Genomic DNA, 16,564 nt, shown 5'->3' with positions numbered 1-16,564 from the left:
AGATAATCGTCTCCATGCTCCAAATCCATTTTAAAGCCATTTTTAAGGCATTTCGCGCATACATGAAATGAACACATTTTTCTCCAAAACTATAACAGATGCAAGCTTGTCCTGTTTGGTGGAGATAATATTTAATAAAATAAGTAGAAATCTACTAAAAGTTTCGTTTGTTTATATTGCCATCCTGAGATAATCGTCTCCATGCTCCAAATCCATTTTAAAGCCATTTTTAAGGCATTTCGCGCATACATGAAATGAACACATTTTTCTCCAAAACTATAACAGATGCAAGCTTGTCCTGTTTGGTGGAGATGATATTTAATAAAATAAGTAGAAATCCACTAAAAGTTTTGTTTGGTTATCTTGCAATCCCGAGATAATCGTCTCCATGCTCCAAATCCATTTTAAAGCCATTTTTAAGGCATTTCGCGCATACATGAAATGAACACATTTTTCTCTAAAACTATAACAGATGCAAGCTTGTCCTGTTTGGTGGAGATGATATTTAATAAAATAAGTAGAAATCCACTAAAAGTTTTGTTTGGTTATATTGCAATCCCGAGATAATCGTCTCCATGCTCCAAATCCATTTTAAAGCCATTTTTAAGGCATTTCGCGCATACATGAAATGAACACATTTTTCTCCAAAACTATAACAGATGCAAGCTTGTCCTGTTTGGTGGAGATGATATTTAATAAAATAAGTAGAAATCCACTAAAAGTTTTGTTTGGTTATCTTGCAATCCCGAGATAATCGTCTCCATGCTCCAAATCCATTTTAAAGCCATTTTTAAGGCATTTCGCGCATACATGAAATGAACACATTTTTCTCCAAAACTATAACAGATGCAAGCTTGTCCTGTTTGGTGGAGATGATATTTAATAAAATAAGTAGAAATCCACTAAAAGTTTTGTTTGGTTATCTTGCAATCCCGAGATAATCGTCTCCATGCTCCAAATCCATTTTAAAGCCATTTTTAAGGCATTTCGCGCATACATGAAATGAACACATTTTTCTCCAAAACTATAACAGATGCAAGCTTGTCCTGTTTGGTGGAGATGATATTTAATAAAATAAGTAGAAATCCACTAAAAGTTTTGTTTGGTTATCTTGCAATCCCGAGATAATCGTCTCCATGCTCCAAATCCATTTTAAAGCCATTTTTAAGGCATTTCGCGCATACATGAAATGAACACATTTTTCTCCAAAACTATAACAGATGCAAGCTTGTCCTGTTTGGTGGAGATAATATTTAATAAAATAAGTAGAAATCTACTAAAAGTTTCGTTTGTTTATATTGCCATCCTGAGATAATCGTCTCCATGCTCCAAATCCATTTTAAAGCCATTTTTAAGGCATTTCGCGCATACATGAAATGAACACATTTTTCTCCAAAACTATAACAGATGCAAGCTTGTCCTGTTTGGTGGAGATGATATTTAATAAAATAAGTAGAAATCCACTAAAAGTTTTGTTTGGTTATCTTGCAATCCCGAGATAATCGTCTCCATGCTCCAAATCCATTTTAAAGCCATTTTTAAGGCATTTCGCGCATACATGAAATGAACACATTTTTCTCTAAAACTATAACAGATGCAAGCTTGTCCTGTTTGGTGGAGATGATATTTAATAAAATAAGTAGAAATCCACTAAAAGTTTTGTTTGGTTATATTGCAATCCCGAGATAATCGTCTCCATGCTCCAAATCCATTTTAAAGCCATTTTTAAGGCATTTCGCGCATACATGAAATGAACACATTTTTCTCCAAAACTATAACAGATGCAAGCTTGTCCTGTTTGGTGGAGATGATATTTAATAAAATAAGTAGAAATCCACTAAAAGTTTTGTTTGGTTATCTTGCAATCCCGAGATAATCGTCTCCATGCTCCAAATCCATTTTAAAGCCATTTTTAAGGCATTTCGCGCATACATGAAATGAACACATTTTTCTCCAAAACTATAACAGATGCAAGCTTGTCCTGTTTGGTGGAGATGATATTTAATAAAATAAGTAGAAATCCACTAAAAGTTTTGTTTGGTTATCTTGCAATCCCGAGATAATCGTCTCCATGCTCCAAATCCATTTTAAAGCCATTTTTAAGGCATTTCGCGCATACATGAAATGAACACATTTTTCTCCAAAACTATAACAGATGCAAGCTTGTCCTGTTTGGTGGAGATGATATTTAATAAAATAAGTAGAAATCCACTAAAAGTTTTGTTTGGTTATCTTGCAATCCCGAGATAATCGTCTCCATGCTCCAAATCCATTTTAAAGACATTTTTAAGGCATTTCGCGCATACATGAAATGAACACATTTTTCTCCAAAACTATAACAGATGCAAGCTTGTCCTGTTTGGTGGAGATGATATTTAATAAAATAAGTAGAAATCCACTAAAAGTTTTGTTTGGTTATCTTGCAATCCCGAGATAATCGTCTCCATGCTCCAAATCCATTTTAAAGCCATTTTTAAGGCATTTCGCGCATACATGAAATGAACACATTTTTCTCCAAAACTATAACAGATGCAAGCTTGTCCTGTTTGGTGGAGATAATATTTAATAAAATAAGTAGAAATCTACTAAAAGTTTTGTTTGTTTATATTGCCATCCTGAGATAATCGTCTCCATGCTCCAAATCCATTTTAAAGCCATTTCAAAGGCATTTTGCGCATACATGAAATGAACACATTTTTCTCCAAAACTATAACACATGCAAGCTTGTCCTGTTTGGTGGAGATGATATTTAATTAAATAAGTAGAAATCCACTAAAAGTTTTGTTTGGTTATCTTGCAATCCCGAGATAATCGTCTCCATGCTCCAAATCCATTTTAAAGCCATTTTTAAGGCATTTCGCGCATACATGAAATGAACACATTTTTCTCCAAAACTATAACAGATGCAAGCTTGTCCTGTTTGGTGGAGATGATATTTAATAAAATAAGTAGAAATCAACTAAAAGTTTTATTTGGTTATCTTGCAATCCCGAGATAATCGTCTCCATGCTCCAAATCCATTTTAAAGCCATTTTTAAGGCATTTCGCGCATACATGAAATGAACACATTTTTCTCCAAAACTATAACAGATGCAAGCTTGTCCTGTTTGGTGGAGATGATATTTAATAAAATAAGTAGAAATCCACTAAAAGTTTTGTTTGGTTATCTTGCAATCCCGAGATAATGGTCTCCATGCTCCAAATCCATTTTAAAGCCATTTTTAAGGCATTTCGCGCATACATGAAATGAACACATTTTTCTCCAAAACTATAACAGATGCAAGCTTGTCCTGTTTGGTGGAGATGATATTTAATAAAATAAGTAGAAATCCACTAAAAGTTTTGTATGGTTATATTGCAATCCCGAGATAATCGTCTCCATGCTCCAAATCCATTTTAAAGCCATTTTTAAGGCATTTCGCGCATACATGAAATGAACACATTTTTCTCCAAAACTATAACAGATGCAAGCTTGTCCTGTTTGGTGGAGATGATATTTAATAAAATAAGTAGAAATCCACTAAAAGTTTTGTTTGGTTATCTTGCAATCCCGAGATAATCGTCTCCATGCTCCAAATCCATTTTAAAGCAATTTTTAAGGCATTTCGCGCATACATGAAATGAACACATTTTTCTCCAAAACTATAACAGATGCAAGCTTGTCCTGTTTGGTGGAGATGATATTTAATAAAATAAGTAGAAATCCACTAAAAGTTTTGTTTGGTTATCTTGCAATCCCGAGATAATCGTCTCCATGCTCGAAATCCATTTTAAAGCCATTTTTAAGGCATTTCGCGCATACATGAAATGAACACATTTTTCTCCAAAACTATAACAGATGCAAGCTTGTCCTGTTTGGTGGAGATGATATTTAATAAAATAAGTAGAAATCCACTAAAAGTTTTGTTTGGTTATCTTGCAATCCCGAGATAATCGTCTCCATGCTCCAAATCCATTTTAAAGCCATTTTTAAGGCATTTCGCGCATACATGAAATGAACACATTTTTCTCCAAAACTATAACAGATGCAAGCTTGTCCTGTTTGGTGGAGATGATATTTAATAAAATAAGTAGAAATCCACTAAAAGTTTTGTTTGGTTATCTTGCAATCCCGAGATAATCGTCTCCATGCTCCAAATCCATTTTAAAGCCATTTTAAGGCATTTCGCGCATACATGAAATGAACACATTTTTCTCCAAAACTATAACAGATGCAAGCTTGTCCTGTTTGGTGGAGATGATATTTAATAAAATAAGTAGAAATCCACTAAAAGTTTTGTTTGGTTATCTTGCAATCCCGAGATAATCGTCTCCATGCTCCAAATCCATTTTAAAGCCATTTTTAAGGCATTTCGCGCATACATGAAATGAACACATTTTTCTCCAAAACTATAACAGATGCAAGCTTGTCCTGTTTGGTGGAGATGATATTTAATAAAATAAGTAGAAATCCACTAAAAGTTTTGTTTGGTTATATTGCAATCCCGAGATAATCGTCTCCATGCTCCAAATCCATTTTAAAGCCATTTTTAAGGCATTTCGCGCATACATGAAATGAACACATTTTTCTCCAAAACTATAACAGATGCAAGCTTGTCCTGTTTGGTGGAGATGATATTTAATAAAATAAGTAGAAATCCACTAAAAGTTTTGTTTGGTTATCTTGCAATCCCGAGATAATCGTCTCCATGCTCCAAATCCATTTTAAAGCCATTTTTAAGGCATTTCGCGCATACATGAAATGAACACATTTTTCTCCAAAACTATAACAGATGCAAGCTTGTCCTGTTTGGTGGAGATGATATTTAATAAAATAAGTAGAAATCCACTAAAAGTTTTGTTTGGTTATTTTGCAATCCCGAGATAATCGTCTCCATGCTCCAAATCCATTTTAAAGCCATTTTTAAGGCATTTCGCGCATACATGAAATGAACACATTTTTCTCCAAAACTATAACAGATGCAAGCTTGTCCTGTTTGGTGGAGATGATATTTAATAAAATAAGTAGAAATCCACTAAAAGTTTTGTTTGGTTATCTTGCAATCCCGAGATAATCGTCTCCATGCTCCAAATCCATTTTAAAGCCATTTTTAAGGCATTTCGCGCATACATGAAATGAACACATTTTTCTCCAAAACTATAACAGATGCAAGCTTGTCCTGTTTGGTGGAGATGATATTTAATAAAATAAGTAGAAATCCACTAAAAGTTTTGTTTGGTTATCTTGCAATCCCGAGATAATCGTCTCCATGCTCCAAATCCATTTTAAAGCCATTTTTAAGGCATTTCGCGCATACATGAAATGAACACATTTTTCTCCAAAACTATAACAGATGCAAGCTTGTCCTGTTTGGTGGAGATGATATTTAATAAAATAAGTAGAAATCCACTAAAAGTTTTGTTTGGTTATCTTGCAATCCCGAGATAATCGTCTCCATGCTCCAAATCCATTTTAAAGCCATTTTTAAGGCATTTCGCGCATACATGAAATGAACACATTTTTCTCCAAAACTATAACAGATGCAAGCTTGTCCTGTTTGGTGGAGATGATATTTAATAAAATAAGTAGAAATCAACTAAAAGTTTTATTTGGTTATCTTGCAATCCCGAGATAATCGTCTCCATGCTCCAAATCCATTTTAAAGCCATTTTTAAGGCATTTCGCGCATACATGAAATGAACACATTTTTCTCCAAAACTATAACAGATGCAAGCTTGTCCTGTTTGGTGGAGATGATATTTAATAAAATAAGTAGAAATCCACTAAAAGTTTTGTTTGGTTATCTTGCAATCCCGAGATAATGGTCTCCATGCTCCAAATCCATTTTAAAGCCATTTTTAAGGCATTTCGCGCATACATGAAATGAACACATTTTTCTCCAAAACTATAACAGATGCAAGCTTGTCCTGTTTGGTGGAGATGATATTTAATAAAATAAGTAGAAATCCACTAAAAGTTTTGTATGGTTATATTGCAATCCCGAGATAATCGTCTCCATGCTCCAAATCCATTTTAAAGCCATTTTTAAGGCATTTCGCGCATACATGAAATGAACACATTTTTCTCCAAAACTATAACAGATGCAAGCTTGTCCTGTTTGGTGGAGATGATATTTAATAAAATAAGTAGAAATCCACTAAAAGTTTTGTTTGGTTATCTTGCAATCCCGAGATAATCGTCTCCATGCTCCAAATCCATTTTAAAGCAATTTTTAAGGCATTTCGCGCATACATGAAATGAACACATTTTTCTCCAAAACTATAACAGATGCAAGCTTGTCCTGTTTGGTGGAGATGATATTTAATAAAATAAGTAGAAATCCACTAAAAGTTTTGTTTGGTTATCTTGCAATCCCGAGATAATCGTCTCCATGCTCGAAATCCATTTTAAAGCCATTTTTAAGGCATTTCGCGCATACATGAAATGAACACATTTTTCTCCAAAACTATAACAGATGCAAGCTTGTCCTGTTTGGTGGAGATGATATTTAATAAAATAAGTAGAAATCCACTAAAAGTTTTGTTTGGTTATCTTGCAATCCCGAGATAATCGTCTCCATGCTCCAAATCCATTTTAAAGCCATTTTTAAGGCATTTCGCGCATACATGAAATGAACACATTTTTCTCCAAAACTATAACAGATGCAAGCTTGTCCTGTTTGATGGAGATGATATTTAATAAAATAAGTAGAAATCCACTAAAAGTTTTGTTTGGTTAACTTGCAATCCCGAGATAATCGTCTCCATGCTCCAAATCCATTTTAAAGCCATTTTAAGGCATTTCGCGCATACATGAAATGAACACATTTTTCTCCAAAACTATAACAGATGCAAGCTTGTCCTGTTTGGTGGAGATGATATTTAATAAAATAAGTAGAAATCCACTAAAAGTTTTGTTTGGTTATCTTGCAATCCCGAGATAATCGTCTCCATGCTCCAAATCCATTTTAAAGCCATTTTTAAGGCATTTCGCGCATACATGAAATGAACACATTTTTCTCCAAAACTATAACAGATGCAAGCTTGTCCTGTTTGGTGGAGATGATATTTAATAAAATAAGTAGAAATCCACTAAAAGTTTTGTTTGGTTATATTGCAATCCCGAGATAATCGTCTCCATGCTCCAAATCCATTTTAAAGCCATTTTTAAGGCATTTCGCGCATACATGAAATGAACACATTTTTCTCCAAAACTATAACAGATGCAAGCTTGTCCTGTTTGGTGGAGATGATATTTAATAAAATAAGTAGAAATCCACTAAAAGTTTTGTTTGGTTATCTTGCAATCCCGAGATAATCGTCTCCATGCTCCAAATCCATTTTAAAGCCATTTTTAAGGCATTTCGCGCATACATGAAATGAACACATTTTTCTCCAAAACTATAACAGATGCAAGCTTGTCCTGTTTGGTGGAGATAATATTTAATAAAATAAGTTGAAATCTACTAAAAGTTTCGTTTGTTTATATTGCCATCCTGAGATAATCGTCTCCATGCTCCAAATCCATTTTAAAGCCATTTCAAAGGCATTTTAAAGTCCATTTCAAAGGCATTTTAAAATCCATTTTAAAGCCATTTCAAAGGCATTTTAAGGCATTTCGCGCATACATGAAATGAACACATTTTTCTCCAAAACTATAACAGATGCAAGCTTGTCCTGTTTGGTGGAGATAATATTTAATAAAATAAGTAGAAATCCACTAAAAGTTTTGTTTGGTTATCTTGCAATCCCGAGATAATCGTCTCCATGCTCCAAATCCATTTTAAAGCCATTTTTAAGGCATTTCGCGCATACATGAAATGAACACATTTTTCTCCAAAACTATAACAGATGCAAGCTTGTCCTGTTTGGTGGAGATAATATTTAATAAAATAAGTAGAAATCTGCTAAAAGTTTCGTTTGTTTATATTGCCATCCTGAGATAATCGTCTCCATGCTCCAAATCCATTTTAAAGCCATTTTAAAGGCATTTTGCGCATACATGAAATGAACACATTTTTCTCCAAAACTATAACACATGCAAGCTTGTCCTGTTTGGTGGAGATGATATTTAATAAAATAAGTAGAAATCCACTAAAAGTTTTGTTTGGTTATCTTGCAATCCCGAGATAATCGTCTCCATGCTCCAAATCCATTTTAAAGCCATTTTTAAGGCATTTCGCGCATACATGAAATGAACACATTTTTCTCCAAAACTATAACAGATGCAAGCTTGTCCTGTTTGGTGGAGATGATATTTAATAAAATAAGTAGAAATCCACTAAAAGTTTTGTTTGGTTATCTTGCAATCCCGAGATAATCGTCTCCATGCTCCAAATCCATTTTAAAGCCATTTTTAAGGCATTTCGCGCATACATGAAATGAACACATTTTTCTCCAAAACTATAACAGATGCAAGCTTGTCCTGTTTGGTGGAGATGATATTTAATAAAATAAGTAGAAATCCACTAAAAGTTTTGTTTGGTTATCTTGCAATCCCGAGATAATCGTCTCCATGCTCCAAATCCATTTTAAAGCCATTTTAAGGCATTTCGCGCATACATGAAATGAACACATTTTTCTCCAAAACTATAACAGATGCAAGCTTGTCCTGTTTGGTGGAGATGATATTTAATAAAATAAGTAGAAATCCACTAAAAGTTTTGTTTGGTTATATTGCAATCCCGAGATAATCGTCTCCATGCTCCAAATCCATTTTAAAGCCATTTTTAAGGCATTTCGCGCATACATGAAATGAACACATTTTTCTCCAAAACTATAACAGATGCAAGCTTGTCCTGTTTGGTGGAGATGATATTTAATAAAATAAGTAGAAATCCACTAAAAGTTTTGTTTGGTTATCTTGCTATCCCGAGATAATCGTCTCCATGCACCAAATCCATTTTAAAGCCATTTTTAAGGCATTTCGCGCATACATGAAATGAACACATTTTTCTCCAAAACTATAACAGATGCAAGCTTGTCCTGTTTGGTGGAGATAATATTTAATAAAATAAGTAGAAATCTACTAAAAGTTTCGTTTGTTTATATTGCCATCCTGAGATAATCGTCTCCATGCTCCAAATCCATTTTAAAGCCATTTCAAAGGCATTTTGCGCATACATGAAATGAACACATTTTTCTCCAAAACTATAACACATGCAAGCTTGTCCTGTTTGGTGGAGATGATATTTAATAAAATAAGTAGAAATCCACTAAAAGTTTTGTTTGGTTATCTTGCAATCCCGAGATAATCGTCTCCATGCTCCAAATCCATTTTAAAGCCATTTTTAAGGCATTTCGCGCATACATGAAATGAACACATTTTTCTCCAAAACTATAACAGATGCAAGCTTGTCCTGTTTGGTGGAGATGATATTTAATAAAATAAGTAGAAATCCACTAAAAGTTTTGTTTGGTTATCTTGCAATCCCGAGATAATCGTCTCCATGCTCCAAATCCATTTTAAAGCCATTTTTAAGGCATTTCGCGCATACATGAAATGAACACATTTTTCTCCAAAACTATAACAGATACAAGCTTGTCCTGTTTGGTGGAGATGATATTTAATAAAATAAGTAGAAATCCACTAAAAGTTTTGTTTGGTTATCTTGCAATCCCGAGATAATCGTCTCCATGCTCCAAATCCATTTTAAAGCCATTTTTAAGTCATTTCGCGCATACATGAAATGAACACATTTTTCTCCAAAACTATAACAGATGTAAGCTTGTCCTGTTTGGTGGAGATGATATTTAATAAAATAAGTAGAAATCCACTAAAAGTTTTGTTTGGTTATCTTGCAATCCCGAGATAATCGTCTCCATGCTCCAAATCCATTTTAAAGCCATTTTTAAGGCATTTCGCGCATACATGAAATGAACACATTTTTCTCCAAAACTATAACAGATGCAAGCTTGTCCTGTTTGGTGGAGATGATATTTAATAAAATAAGTAGAAATCCACTAAAAGTTTTGTTTGGTTATCTTGCAATCCCGAGATAATCGTCTCCATGCTCCAAATCCATTTTAAAGCCATTTTTAAGGCATTTCGCGCATACATGAAATGAACACATTTTTCTCCAAAACTATAACAGATGCAAGCTTGTCCTGTTTGGTGGAGATGATATTTAATAAAATAAGTAGAAATCCACTAAACGTTTTGTTTGGTTATCTTGCAATCCCGAGATAATCGTCTCCATGCTCCAAATCCATTTTAAAGCCATTTTTAAGGCATTTCGCGCATACATGAAATGAACACATTTTTCTCCAAAACTATAACAGATGCAAGCTTGTCCTGTTTGGTGGAGATGATATTTAATAAAATAAGTAGAAATCCACTAAAAGTTTTGTTTGGTTATATTGCAATCCCAAGATAATCGTCTCCATGCTCCAAATCCATTTTAAAGCCATTTTTAAGGCATTTCGCGCATACATGAAATGAACACATTTTTCTCCAAAACTATAACAGATGCAAGCTTGTCCTGTTTGGTGGAGATGATATTTAATAAAATAAGTAGAAATCCACTAAAAGTTTTGTTTGGTTATCTTGCAATCCCGAGATAATCGTCTCCATGCTCCAAATCCATTTTAAAGCCATTTTTAAGGCATTTCGCGCATACATGAAATGAACACATTTTTCTCCAAAACTATAACAGATGCAAGCTTGTCCTGTTTGGTGGAGATGATATTTAATAAAATAAGTAGAAATCCACTAAAAGTTTTGTTTGGTTATCTTGCAATCCCGAGATAATCGTCTCCATGCTCCAAATCCATTTTAAAGCCATTTTTAAGGCATTTCGCGCATACATGAAATGAACACATTTTTCTCCAAAACTATAACAGATGCAAGCTTGTCCTGTTTGGTGGAGATGATATTTAATAAAATAAGTAGAAATCCACTAAAAGTTTTGTTTGGTTATCTTGCAATCCCGAGATAATCGTCTCCATGCTCCAAATCCATTTTAAAGCCATTTTTAAGGCATTTCGCGCATACATGAAATGAACACATTTTTCTCCAAAACTATAACAGATGCAAGCTTGTCCTGTTTGGTGGAGATAATATTTAATAAAATAAGTAGAAATCTACTAAAAGTTTCGTTTGTTTATATTGCCATCCTGAGATAATCGTCTCCATGCTCCAAATCCATTTTAAAGCCATTTCAAAGGCATTTTGCGCATACATGAAATGAACACATTTTTCTCCAAAACTATAACACATGCAAGCTTGTCCTGTTTGGTGGAGATGATATTTAATAAAATAAGTAGAAATCCACTAAAAGTTTTGTTTGGTTATCTTGCAATCCCGAGATAATCGTCTCCATGCTCCAAATCCATTTTAAAGCCATTTTTAAGGCATTTCGCGCATACATGAAATGAACACATTTTTCTCCAAAACTATAACAGATGCAAGCTTGTCCTGTTTGGTGGAGATGATATTTAATAAAATAAGTAGAAATCCACTAAAAGTTTTGTTTGGTTATCTTGCAATCCCGAGATAATCGTCTCCATGCTCCAAATCCATTTTAAAGCCATTTTTAAGGCATTTCGCGCATACATGAAATGAACACATTTTTCTCCAAAACTATAACAGATGCAAGCTTGTCCTGTTTGGTGGAGATAATATTTAATAAAATAAGTAGAAATCTACTAAAAGTTTCGTTTGTTTATAGTGCCATCCTGAGATAATCGTCTCCATGCTCCAAATCCATTTTAAAGCCATTTCAAAGGCATTTTGCGCATACATGAAATGAACACATTTTTCTCCAAAACTATAACACATGCAAGCTTGTCCTGTTTGGTGGAGATGATATTTAATAAAATAAGTAGAAATCCACTAAAAGTTTTGTTTGGTTATCTTGCAATCCCGAGATAATCGTCTCCATGCTCCAAATCCATTTTAAAGCCATTTTTAAGGCATTTCGCGCATACATGAAATGAACACATTTTTCTCCAAAACTATAACAGATGCAAGCTTGTCCTGTTTGGTGGAGATGATATTTAATAAAATAAGTAGAAATCCACTAAAAGTTTTGTTTGGTTATCTTGCAATCCCGAGATAATCGTCTCCATGCTCCAAATCCATTTTAAAGCCATTTTTAAGGCATTTCGCGCATACATGAAATGAACACATTTTTCTCCAAAACTATAACAGATGCAAGCTTGTCCTGTTTGGTGGAGATAATATTTAATAAAATAAGTAGAAATCTACTAAAAGTTTCGTTTGTTTATATTGCCATCCTGAGATAATCGTCTCCATGCTCCAAATCCATTTTAAAGCCATTTCAAAGGCATTTTGCGCATACATGAAATGAACACATTTTTCTCCAAAACTATAACACATGCAAGCTTGTCCTGTTTGGTGGAGATGATATTTAATAAAATAAGTAGAAATCCACTAAAAGTTTTGTTTGGTTATCTTGCAATCCCGAGATAATCGTCTCCATGCTCCAAATCCATTTTAAAGCCATTTTTAAGGCATTTCGCGCATACATGAAATGAACACATTTTTCTCCAAAACTATAACAGATGCAAGCTTGTCCTGTTTGGTGGAGATGATATTTAATAAAATAAGTAGAAATCCACTAAAAGTTTTGTTTGGTTATCTTGCAATCCCGAGATAATCGTCTCCATGCTCCAAATCCATTTTAAAGCCATTTTTAAGGCATTTCGCGCATACATGAAATGAACACATTTTTCTCCAAAACTATAACAGATGCAAGCTTGTCCTGTTTGGTGGAGATAATATTTAATAAAATAAGTAGAAATCTACTAAAAGTTTCGTTTGTTTATATTGCCATCCTGAGATAATCGTCTCCATGCTCCAAATCCATTTTAAAGCCATTTTTAAGGCATTTCGCGCATACATGAAATGAACACATTTTTCTCCAAAACTATAACAGATGCAAGCTTGTCCTGTTTGGTGGAGATGATATTTAATAAAATAAGTAGAAATCCACTAAAAGTTTTGTTTGGTTATCTTGCAATCCCGAGATAATCGTCTCCATGCTCCAAATCCATTTTAAAGCCATTTTTAAGGCATTTCGCGCATACATGAAATGAACACATTTTTCTCCAAAACTATAACAGATGCAAGCTTGTCCTGTTTGGTGGAGATAATATTTAATAAAATAAGTAGAAATCTACTAAAAGTTTCGTTTGTTTATATTGCCATCCTGAGATAATCGTCTCCATGCTCCAAATCCATTTTAAAGCCATTTCAAAGGCATTTTGCGCATACATGAAATGAACACATTTTTCTCCAAAACTATAACACATGCAAGCTTGTCCTGTTTGGTGGAGATGATATTTAATAAAATAAGTAGAAATCCACTAAAAGTTTTGTTTGGTTATCTTGCAATCCCGAGATAATCGTCTCCATGCTCCAAATCCATTTTAAAGCCATTTTTAAGGCATTTCGCGCATACATGAAATGAACACATTTTTCTCCAAAACTATAACAGATGCAAGCTTGTCCTGTTTGGTGGAGATGATATTTAATAAAATAAGTAGAAATCCACTAAAAGTTTTGTTTGGTTATCTTGCAATCCGGAGATAATCGTCTCCATGCTCCAAATCCATTTTAAAGCCATTTTTAAGGCATTTCGCGCATACATGAAATGAACACATTTTTCTCCAAAACTATAACAGATGCAAGCTTGTCCTGTTTGGTGGAGATGATATTTAATAAAATAAGTAGAAATCCACTAAAAGTTTTGTTTGGTTATCTTGCAATCCCGAGATAATCGTCTCCATGCTCCAAATCCATTTTAAAGCCATTTCAAAGGCATTTTGCGCATACATGAAATGAACACATTTTTCTCCAAAACTATAACACATGCAAGCTTGTCCTGTTTGGTGGAGATGATATTTAATAAAATAAGTAGAAATCCACTAAAAGTTTTGTTTGGTTATCTTGCAATCCCGAGATAATCGTCTCCATGCTCCAAATCCATTTTAAAGCCATTTTTAAGGCATTTCGCGCATACATGAAATGAACACATTTTTCTCCAAAACTATAACAGATGCAAGCTTGTCCTGTTTGGTGGAGATGATATTTAATAAAATAAGTAGAAATCCACTAAAAGTTTTGTTTGGTTATATTGCAATCCCGAGATAATCGTCTCCATGCTCCAAATCCATTTTAAAGCCATTTTTAAGGCATTTCGCGCATACATGAAATGAACACATTTTTCTCCAAAACTATAACAGATGCAAGCTTGTCCTGTTTGGTGGAGATGATATTTAATAAAATAAGTAGAAATCCACTAAACGTTTTGTTTGGTTATCTTGCAATCCCGAGATAATCGTCTCCATGCTCCAAATCCATTTTAAAGCCATTTTTAAGGCATTTCGCGCATACATGAAATGAACACATTTTTCTCCAAAACTATAACAGATGCAAGCTTGTCCTGTTTGGTGGAGATGATATTTAATAAAATAAGTAGAAATCCACTAAAAGTTTTGTTTGGTTATATTGCAATCCCGAGATAATCGTCTCCATGCTCCAAATCCATTTTAAAGCCATTTTTAAGGCATTTCGCGCATACATGAAATGAACACATTTTTCTCCAAAACTATAACAGATGCAAGCTTGTCCTGTTTGGTGGAGATGATATTTAATAAAATAAGTAGAAATCCACTAAAAGTTTTGTTTGGTTATCTTGCAATCCGGAGATAATCGTCTCCATGCTCCAAATCCATTTTAAAGCCATTTTTAAGGCATTTCGCGCATACATGAAATGAACACATTTTTCTCCAAAACTATAACAGATGCAAGCTTGTCCTGTTTGGTGGAGATGATATTTAATAAAATAAGTAGAAATCCACTAAAAGTTTTGTTTGGTTATCTTGCAATCCCGAGATAATCGTCTCCATGCTCCAAATCCATTTTAAAGCCATTTTTAAGGCATTTCGCGCATACATGAAATGAACACATTTTTCTCCAAAACTATAACAGATGCAAGCTTGTCCTGTTTGGTGGAGATGATATTTAATAAAATAAGTAGAAATCCACTAAAAGTTTTGTTTGGTTATCTTGCAATCCCGAGATAATCGTCTCCATGCTCCAAATCCATTTTAAAGCCATTTTTAAGGCATTTCGCGCATACATGAAATGAACACATTTTTCTCCAAAACTATAACAGATGCAAGCTTGTCCTGTTTGGTGGAGATGATATTTAATAAAATAAGTAGAAATCCACTAAAAGTTTTGTTTGGTTATCTTGCAATCCCGAGATAATCGTCTCCATGCTCCAAATCCATTTTAAAGCCATTTTTAAGGCATTTCGCGCATACATGAAATGAACACATTTTTCTCCAAAACTATACCAGATGCAAGCTTGTCCTGTTTGGTGGAGATAATATTTAATAAAATAAGTAGAAATCTACTAAAAGTTTCGTTTTTTTATATTGCCATCCTGAGATAATCGTCTCCATGCTCCAAATCCATTTTAAAGCCATTTCAAAGGCATTTTGCGCATACATGAAATGAACACATTTTTCTCCAAAACTATAACACATGCAAGCTTGTCCTATTTGGTGGAGATGATATTTAATAAAATAAGTAGAAATCCACTAAAAGTTTTGTTTGGTTATCTTGCAATCCCGAGATAATCGTCTCCATGCTCCAAATCCATTTTAAAGCCATTTTTAAGGCATTTCGCGCATACATGAAATGAACACATTTTTCTCCAAAACTATAACAGATGCAAGCTTGTCCTGTTTGGTGGAGATGATATTTAATAAAATAAGTAGAAATCCACTAAAAGTTTTGTTTGGTTATCTTGCAATCCCGAGATAATCGTCTCCATGCTCCAAATCCATTTTAAAGCCATTTTTAAGGCATTTCGCGCATACATGAAATGAACACATTTTTCTCCAAAACTATAACAGATGCAGTCTCCGAAGAGTGCTCAAATGACATGGCAACAGCATGGGGAAGACCCCTTGAAGCATTTATCACTCAAAAGTCACAGCTGTGAATAATTTTGTCCGCGTTTTACGCCATTTTTACGGACTCACCAGAAAACCTTCCAAAATGACACCAAAATGATTTTTCATAGCGGAAATGTTAAGGGCACATACCCAATAGTGAGATAGAGCTAATGTATGTTACTTTTTGAGATCAATACATGAAAGATTTTACGTAAAACATTGTGTGGCACTCCGATGTCCCTGAGAAGAGACGTACATAAAGGCTGTTTGGGTGGGAGAAGAGCGGAAGCTGTACCGTTGTAAAATGTTTATGATGCTTTTACATGTTTTACCGTTTTATTCTTTTTCAGTTGTGAAAATAAAACCGGTGATGGACGGGCAGCCCGCGGACGGTCTGCATTTTACTATAGGGGAATGTGGCGCCCTGGACAAGCCAGGTCGTCACAGGTACTACACCAACACACTCTACACTCCGGCTAGGCACACCGAAGCTAAACACAAATCCTAGTTGCCTTCCTCCAGGGGCTGATGTCCACACTAGGGGGTGGGCCAGGCGGTTGATCCCACCCACCGAGGAGTTCACAGTCCTGGAGGCGGGAAAAGGAGTCAGATTAGAGATCAGTTTTGGAGTTAGAGAAGTGAAGAGGAGAGG

This window comes from Anomaloglossus baeobatrachus, unplaced genomic scaffold, assembly GCF_048569485.1.
Source record: "Anomaloglossus baeobatrachus isolate aAnoBae1 unplaced genomic scaffold, aAnoBae1.hap1 Scaffold_188, whole genome shotgun sequence".
Taxonomy (NCBI): domain Eukaryota; kingdom Metazoa; phylum Chordata; class Amphibia; order Anura; family Aromobatidae; genus Anomaloglossus; species Anomaloglossus baeobatrachus.
This window is presented reverse-complemented; position numbering follows the sequence as displayed.